The sequence below is a fragment of the Papaver somniferum genome, chromosome 8 (genome assembly GCF_003573695.1).
Source record: "Papaver somniferum cultivar HN1 chromosome 8, ASM357369v1, whole genome shotgun sequence".
Taxonomy (NCBI): domain Eukaryota; kingdom Viridiplantae; phylum Streptophyta; class Magnoliopsida; order Ranunculales; family Papaveraceae; genus Papaver; species Papaver somniferum.
Window position 1 is genome coordinate 104,917,106 of NC_039365.1, and position 9,006 is coordinate 104,926,111.

Genomic DNA, 9,006 nt, shown 5'->3' on the forward strand with positions numbered 1-9,006 from the left:
AGGATTTTATTTTCCATATTAGTTTTGCTCGAGGACTAGCAAATAATAAGTTTGGGGGTGTTGATAGACACATTTATGTGTCTAATATGTCTCAATTGTATGTATTGTTAGTGCTCGATTTTGTATTTATTGTGTTATTTTATGTCTTTGTAGGAAATTTTAGAGAAATAAGCCCTTGCGGCGAAATGGGCTCAAAAAGTGGTGTTTTACACCCCAGGATAAAGTGTTAAAGGCACCCCAGAAATGCGCTAAAAGCACCCGAAGGAGTTGTTAAAAACACCAGAAAAATTACTGTTTCAGCCCCAAAATTACTATTTCCGCCCCAATTGCTAAAGGGACCCCAGGAATGGATAAAGGGGAGGTCCATTTCTTCCAAAATTTGAAATCAGAAAAAGGCGGGAAAAATGACGCATGCAACTGGCAGAACTTTGGGAAGAATTTTTTGACGTGTTTTAGTGAGATTCAATCGCTGAAACTTTGTTGAAAGATGTGGTATATCATAACAGAGCTGGTATGGGTGTTTGTTGCGATCAAATTTGGCTAGAAAATTCAACAGATGAAATCAGAGCAGACCCGTACGGGAGGAAGCTATTCACGGGATTTCTTGAGTTTTGTGGAATTTGAGCGTGTTCAGAACATGTGTTATGACTCTATCAATAGGCAGAGGCGTGACAGAGCTAAATGAGGAGAGTTCTGCAGCTGTAATACGCGTGCAGGAGACGAGAAGGGAAAGAAAATATTCCCAAAATATTTTCATTTACTGCCCGAGTAATGAATATTATATGGAGTGAATGAGGGAGATTTCTTGCGCCTGTTGGGTATATATAGAGTTATAGGGTCGAAGGAAAGGGGGTGTCGAGAGTTTGAGGTCGATTGAGAGACCACAGGGAGGTTGCAGAGGCGAAGAGAAGAACTGCAGGAAAGTTTCCTGATGCTGTTGAAGAAGAAGGAGAAGACGAAGAACAGACGTCCCAGGACCGTCGTTCTTCAACAGTGTCAACAGCAGCAGCTAAGTATCGTTGTTTTACAGCAGTACACTTCTATCGTTGATTTCTGGACGCCTTTTGTGGGTCGTAGATTCACTGTTTTATACTTTTTCACTCTTTTAATCAAATTTTGAGCATCAATTATGTATTTTGAGAACATGATTAATATGACGAGTTAAACCCCAAGCACTGGGTCGACGGAGGAGGCCTTGTTTCATCCATATGGTAATTTAAATTAATTCTTTATTTACTTTTTGCACCAATTTTAATTGAATTAAGATTTTAATTAATTATTTGTGATTTTATTTGATGGAGCATGCTTAGTCTTAGGGATTCTTGATGCGCCATGCTCATAAAATACAAGTAATATTTTATAGAATCTACTTTGGCAAAGAATAGAGTTAATATTTGTTTTGTTTTGAACTATAATCGCCTAGAATTAAATTCTGAACCACTTGAAAATGAAAAATGGCCGAATCTTTAGTCCCAGTTTCTCGCACCAGTGTTAATATTTTTATTGTATATATTTTTTTTTATTAAGTTTAAAAAAATTATCCTTCACAAGTCTGAGAGTTTGAACCTCATTACTACAACCCAGGAAAAATCATTAATCAACAACCAAACTAATTACAAAAGTAATCAATTTAATTATCATTTGTTTTGATCGACATAAAAAGACTTATGGAGCAATAACTAAATAACCAAACAAGATGATTGATTTAGTTCAAGAATGCTCAACATAAAGTACCTTATGGAACAACCAACAAGGCTATCAAAAATTAATCAACTTGGTTGTATCGTGCTCAACATAAGACACATTACAGAGCCTCACAGTATTACATAAAATATGGATCAGTGAAGATCAATATTGTGGAATACACAAGGATTCATTCCATCTTCCATCACTATTTGCATAACGATATTTAATAGACATAATCCTTGAACACAAAAGATTTTAACCTATCTTTCATCAAAGAATTGATAATATAGGCTTAACTTTTGTATATTTCAAAAGTCTATTCATCCTTAAATCAATACATGAATACCGATCATGAACGACTTTACTTTTGACAAAATATGGGACAACATAGTTCACGGACGTAAACACTAATATCCCATAACAAATTGCAATATAAAAAATCATAAAGATTAAATACTGCAAATCATCATCCTCCAAATATTTTTAGAATTTAAACCAATAAACCTAAAAAAAAAAAAGATGAAAAATAATAGCTATGTGTAGTCACAATCATTGTTATTCAAGCACTAGTTATTCTTCCAACTAAACCAAAAAGAAGACATACTAGGCAACTAAAACAAGAAACATGATTAAAACACTCTAAACTCTATCATCAACTAGAGATTGAACATGGAAGAGCTCATCAGTTGCCTTGTTCAGTTTGTTTTTCAGAAAATCAAGATTCCTTATTGCAATTCCGAGTTGTTCACGTACTACTTCAAAGTCTCGAAGAAGGTTTCCTACCAGTGGTGATGACATCTGAACCAGTACTTTGTTTTCATGATCAACAACATGAAAGCATGTTATAGAAACATGATTCAACTCAAGAATATTGTCCTTCTCAACTTCATAAACCTTGTTGCTTCCATCCATTGTGTACAAAAAGAGTCAAGTAGAATCTTTTGACCTTATGGAACACAATATTTATAAGGTGTTCCAAGAAACCTTAGGAACAATGACGTTCGTGTGGGTTCGGTATGTGTACTTGGTCAATCACACATGTGAGACCCGGGGAAAGGAGAAGCACAATTATTCAAAGAATTGCCGAGAGACAGACACTCGGAGAAGGGATGAAGGAACACGAGGACCAAAAAAAAAATCCTTTTTAAAAAAAAATACTTAACAACTAATTTAATACAACCCCGACAACTTTCCCAAGATGCGTCATCTTGAGAACAAGGAGCATCCACCTTTTATATAAAAGAGGGATGTAGCTTCAAGCAGTCATGGTGTATTAAGATGAGCATCTTGCTCATCAATATTCACTTCTTATTTTCCTTTATCAAGGGTATTTAGAGAGACATTACTCGTCATAGTTGAAGAAGTTTTATCAAGAAAAGGGTTAGGAGTACCTGATTCAACTGTTTTCCATGTTTTCTTGATGCTCCGTTTGAGTCTGTTTACACTGATTTTTAGATCTGAGACTCGATTGTTGATATGTAAGAAATCTGGAGCGGAAGTCTTAGATTTACAGCTTTCTTCAGGGAGAGATGAGGAACTCAACTTTTCTTTCTTTATCCTATGCCTTTTTCTCTTTACAGGGTCAGTAACCCTTTCTCCATTCTTCTTTCTTCCATTATAGACATTTTTTGTTTTGAACACACAACTAAGAAATGACTTATCACAGTACATTCCTCGAGTGTTTAAAGTGCCTTTTCCGAAAATGTGTGAAACCGGTTTAATGACTTCTTTAGACATCCAAGTAAGAATGTTATGAAGCTTTTCATTCCTCAACCGATAACGACATCTTTTCTCAGAATGTCCTTTATTCACGCAGTAATAGCAGTTAAAGGAATTATTTTTAACTGTTTTCTTGTGAGAAGAATCCTTGTTTTGGGGACCACTGCAAGCTGCTAAAGGTTTTTCACATGGAGAATTCTCACTAGATTTAACAAAGTTGATCTTACTAGTTTTTGGAGCGTCTATTCCTTTATAGCCTAGACCACGTGTATTACGGTGTTCTTTACATGCTCCAATCATAGAAGATAATTTTGTAGAGCTAGAATTGAATCTACTCAGACTCTCTTCCAGTGATTCTACTCAGACTCTCTTCCAGTGATTCTACTTTATTAAGAGCAGCTGCAAGCTCAGTCTCCAAGGATTTTTCTTTGGCGAGAAGACTGCGCTCTTTGTCGCAAAAACGTTTTTGTTGAGAGTCATATCTTGCTTCAGTTTCTGCAAGTCTTTCTTTCAACACGAAGAGATTTCAAAAAAGATTATCACATTCAGATTTTTTTGTGTGTACATCTTCTTCACGATCTTTAACGATAGATTGTAAGAGTTTATATCCACTATCGTATCCTTTAAAGAGTTTTCTCAACTTTCTGTTTTCTTGACAAAGAGGACCGATGTATTTACTCAAGCAGGTTGTTGAATTCTTTTCTTTCAAGGCACGATCAAACAGCTTGATATATTGAGAGACTTCCTCATCAATACTTTGTCCTTCTTCTGAATCACTATCATCTGAAAGATCATCCAATTGTTCTTCAAGAGATTTTTTCCAGTCGAAAATAGTTTCAGTCAATGGACAAGTTCTTGAGTTTTTCTCAGAAGTTTCAACCCTTTGAGACTCACGTGAGTGACTCTGAACTGGTGTTGCGTTATCAGAGATGTACTTGTCATCCATAGAGTCAGATCGCTACAAACACATACTTTTGAGGTCTTGAACGTGTTTGCCTGCTCTGATACCAATTGAAAAAGCGGGGGTATAACAACACCACCAAATATTTTTCCCAGCAATGTGTATGGACAAACTCGAATATAATTTTAAGAGAATCAACAAGACTCAATCAATTAAAAGTACATCAATGAATTTATATCTCTCTCTCTTGATTTGATTTCCTCAAACAGAAACTGCGAGTACTAATCAAATACAAGGAATAACTTGGATGGTACCAAAGACCAATATCCAAGGAACAATCAATAAAAATCAACAACCAAAGGTTGGATTACTTTAATTAATGATCTAACGCACAACCTGTATTATTTCAATTAAAAAGATAAAACAATATAATGCGGAAACTGAAATAACACAGACACCAGAACTTTTGTTAACGAGGAAACCCCAAATGTAGAAAACCCCCGGGACCTATTCCAGATTGAACAAACGCTGTATTAAGCCGCTACAGACACTATTCTACTCCAAGCTAACTTCAGACTGGACTGTAGTTGAACCCCAATCAGTCTCCCACTGATCCAAGGTACAGTTGTACTCCCTACGCCTCTGATCCCAGTAGGATACCGCGCACTTGATTACCTTAGATGATCTCACCCATAACTAAGAGTTGCTACGACCCAAAATCGCAGGCTTTGACAATAAACAAATCTGTCTCACACAGACAAGTCTATCAAAGGATCAATCTGTCTCCCACAGAAAAACCCTAAAGTTTTTGTTCCGTCTTTTGATAATAATCAAGGTGAACAAGAACCAATTGATAATCCGGTCTTATATTCCCGAAGAACAGCCTAGATAAATCATTCACCTCACAAAAATCTTAATTGTATGGTAGCGAAACAAGATGTTGCGGAATCACAAACAATGAGATGAACATGTTTATGACTACTTTTTATATCTTGCCTATCGGAGATATTAATCTCAAGCCAATCAATCTGATTGTACTCGTACGATAGAAGATACAAGATCAGATCACACAACTACGATAAAAGTAGTATCGGTCTGGCTTTACAATCCCAATGAAGTCTTTAAGTCGTTAACCTGGTTTTAGAAGAAGAAAACCAAAGGTTAAAGGATAAACGACTCTAGCACGCAAACTAGTATCACACGTGAAGTGTGGGGATTTGATTCGTGTCGTAGCCACAACAAATTAATTAATGTTCTTCCACCTAATTAACAAGTAATATAGTGTAGTCAATCCCACGAGGAGCAAGAGGTTTTAGTTGTTTAGTTGTCACAAAAAGGGGGGATTGGTTTTAGATTTTAAAAACAAAAGAAAGTAAATAAAGCAATTAAAAGTTTAAGTTGAAATCAATAAGAGAGATTAGATCAAGGAATCCTTCTTCGTTGCAAAACAATGATTCAAGTTATGTTCTTTTCCACTTTTTATTAGTCACATATTATCACCAACCGTAGGTAAAGCAGCTAGCTCAGTGCTAAACCCCTAAATCCCTAGTATCACCGGATACGGAAGTTCTCGACGACCGGATTCTATTCACCAAACCACCTAGTAGTAGCTCACTCAAGATGTAATTTAGTTAAACGCATTAAGTTTTATGAATTTATTAGGTTGATATTAGTAGTTAGACTCTTAGCTCAAGGTCTACTTGCTAACGTTGTTTCCACACACAATTGCTCCACGGAATCCCTCCGCAAGGTCTCGTGTTTGCTACTTGTGTAAAGAGTCAAGAAACGATTACTTATCCCCTAACTTTCACTAGCTTTAGATCAATTAACAAATCAATTTATTTGGCCACCTAAACAATCTATCAATCAACCATGAATGTATAAACATTCCTATTAGTAAAAACAAATGATAATCATATGAAAAACTTCAAAGTAGATTTAAAAAAAAAAACTCAAAACATGTTAAGAACTAGGAATTCATCCTCAATCAATAAGAAAATTAGCTACTCATGTTTTTGAAATTCACACAAATAATTAAAGGGAGAATTTTTAAAGTTCACACAAATAATTAAAAGAAGAATTTTGAAAGCAAGCAAAAACACAAGTGTTGTGTGTGTAGAGGTGTAGAGATGTAGAAGTGTAGAGAACTCCTTTATTTATAGGGTTCAATGCTCTCCAATCCTTGTAAAAAAAGAATCCTCATTCCATAATAACACCACTTTCCCAATTTGAGCCCAATTCCAATTTTAAGTCCAATTCTCCAAATCTTCCAAGTTTACATCCAACTTCCAAATCTAAGTATTCACACCCATGAGAAGAATCCGTACAAAAATCTGTAAATTTGGGTTGCCTGAAAAGTCCTCGAGATCACTGGAAATCCGACCTGAAATATCGCCGCCGTCCACCTGAGTTCTGTTGCCGTCGACGTTCTGTTAAACTAAATGGTCAAGAAGGTCAAGCTATCAGTCAACTGGGTCAAGGTAGGATAGTCAACTACTGAATCAGCTGCTCTGACTCGGTCTTAATCGGCTGAATGACTGAGTCACATGGATGGATCGGTCATCGAACTCGTCTGAAACGGTCATCGCCGGCAACGAGTCGACTCGTCAGAGTAGAAAATACGACAGAGTTTCCTTTGTTTCAGGTGTATTTCCAGGCCATATTCGGGCGGATTTTCAGCTTCATTCCCTGTACACAATCCTAAACATACATCTACCATAATCAAATCATTCATCTGCTACTTCTGCACTAGCAAGATCCCCTTCTATTCTCTTCTCAGCGTGTTGTTGATTCATTCACATCATATTTACCAATCTGCAGCATCATCTCTTCCTTCTCTTCATTTCAAATCACAACAGACACCCTCAAATTCATCACAGATCTCCTCTCTTCACTTCCCTGCACACATTTTAGAATTCATTCAACAAAGTTTTGAGAACCCATTCTTCTGAGTTCTATTTTGAGCTCTTTTTCCGTATCTGCAGCACCACCAGCATCTCTGCATCACCTTCAAATCCTTGCTTCTTCTTGATTCAATGGCAGTAGCAGCTTAATCACCTTCTTTATTTATCAACGGCAACAGAACCCATTTTCTTTCCTGCAATTTCAGTATCACCAGGAACTCAATTCTGCTCTGTGTCTAACACTGATAAACACCCATTCTCTGTATTTGAGCTTCTTCTTGTCTTCAAAAACCCTAACTTCAATTTCTGCCATTATCCCTTAACAACAATTTCTCTTGTTCATCTCAGAGAGCAACAACAACTCAATCAAGCCTAACCCATCTCCCATTACAGCCGCACAAGCAACAACACCTCTCTGAATTTAATTTCTTCAACTGATGTAGCTTCATCAGATTCAAACCCATCTTAGCAACAACACCACCAAACCCAAATCAGTTTCATTAACAAATCCATCTTCCAATTCCTTTATGACCCAGTCTTCAGTACGTTATCATCCTTCACAGATCGAGCAAGTTCTTCTTCTTTCCCATCTCAATTTCATCTTCGATTCCTTCTGATAAATTGATTCTCAGCTTCAATTCTCTGAAATTACTAACCAATTTCTTCCAATACCGAACTCATCTCAGATTTCACAACAATCTCTCGATCATAGCAGCATCGATTTACTTTTCTTCTTTTGGTTTCAACAGTAGCGGCCGCTGCTTTTAGTTTCGGGTGAATGGATGAATGAGAGGCAGTCTCCTCTCGATTTTAGGGTATAGGCATTAGGGTTGGACGACTACACCCCAGGGATAGGGACCACCCCAGTTTGGGTGCTAACAGCACACATATTTTCTGGCTAAGGGCTACCCAAATTGCCATCCCCTTAATTCTCAGCTGGCCTGTCTTTAGTGCTCTTCCAAATAGAGATGCCCCTTAACATTGACTGGTCTCCAGATAGTGTTCTCCCATGAAATAACAATTTTCGCCCTTTTCGCTCAAATTGGGTGACTTCTTCTCCTTTTCTTCCGCATGACTCCAAAGTAGCTACAAAACTCAAAACATGCGTAAAATACATAATTTACAAGAAAAAATAGCAAAGAAAGTATAAACTCTAGATAGTAAATACGGTGTATTCTACACCTATCAAATGCCCCCACACTTAGACTTTGCTAGTCCTCGAGCAAATCAATTAAAACTTACAACTTCAAAGCGTTCCAGCGTCCCAAGCATCCAAAGAGCTATGAGTACATAGAGTTTATGCATTCTGGTAATAAGAAGTTAGAATTGCTAAAGAAGATATTCTTATTCCTAAATGTTGAGTGAAAAATAACCCCACCATAATGAGAGAACGCGTGTTTGAGAAGCGATCAATAAGCATTTCTCCTCGACTTCTGCCTCACCAAAAAGGGTTTTATGATAATTGCACTCAAAAGTCGTACTTTTATGGTTCTCACATGTGTGCAGGTAGGAATGAAGAGAGAATTCCTGCAACACGTTGAATGGTGGGAAGGAAAACTTCCGAGATATTTTAAAAACCCACATCTTTTAACGTTTTGAAAAACCATTTTTCTGACGATCTCTAAGAAAGGAAATCAACCACTATTATCGAGGATGAGATTACTTATTATCTTCACATCCGATTGCTAATTATGATAACACCACTCTCACAGCATCCAATAGAAACGTCTTCCGCTCCTCGTCTTCATCTTCTTGGTCGTCGTCTTCGGCTTCAACTATTGATGATAATAAACTCTT